Below are 856 nucleotides of genomic sequence, written 5' to 3' on the forward strand. Positions count from 1 at the left end.
CCTACTGACGCGCTACAAACGCTATTAGGTACATGTATGTTAAGGATCGTATTCACGTGCCGTCGAAAAAATATGTTGCAAGAATAATCGCTAGGCGTTTTGTTTCGCGCGGGAATATTTTGGAACGTTGCGCAATTTTACTTTCTCAATTTTTTTAACTGACGATAATTATTTGATGGTTTCATTCCACAATATGTGAACGTTAGAAAAATGTATTTTAACCGTTTTTTTATTCTAGTTAAATATATATTTTTTTGTCAGAATTATATTGCGTATTGATTGCATTAAAATTGAAATTAATGCGTAAACTAGGCGTACGCTTAGGGTACCACTAGACCAGTGGTCGTCAAACTTATTCCGCAATAAATCGAAATATCCATAGTTTATACAACGATTGAAATTTATTTATAAAAAAAATTCTTGAACATGTTCTTCTACAAATTCTTCTGTCATTTAAGTTTTACGTTTTAATTATGTAAACATATTGACTGCCAAATTAGAAAAAAAAATTGGAGCCACAACTTTTTATTGTTGGTTTCTTTGGAAAATACGTCAGATTCACCAATTTATGAAAAAAAAATCTTTGCTTAAGTCCGTGAGTTACATGCACCTCACAGAACGTCAAAACCAATATTTTTTTGACTCTGTGAATCAGCGAGAAGAAAATGCACAGTTTGCTACGAAAATATGAAAACGGAACATGGAACAGATTTTTTTTATGAAACACAAAGCAACAAGAATGTAATGATAATTACATTCTTTGTTTTTTTTTTAAATATTTGTCCTATACATATTTCATAAACATATTTAAAATATTTATTCATATTGATTTGTTTTCTTTGAAAAATGTAATTGT

The sequence above is a fragment of the Brachycentrus maculatus genome, unplaced genomic scaffold (genome assembly GCF_059751285.1).
Source record: "Brachycentrus maculatus isolate JH-2025_06_01 unplaced genomic scaffold, ASM5975128v1 h1tg000344l, whole genome shotgun sequence".
NCBI lineage: Eukaryota > Metazoa > Arthropoda > Insecta > Trichoptera > Brachycentridae > Brachycentrus > Brachycentrus maculatus.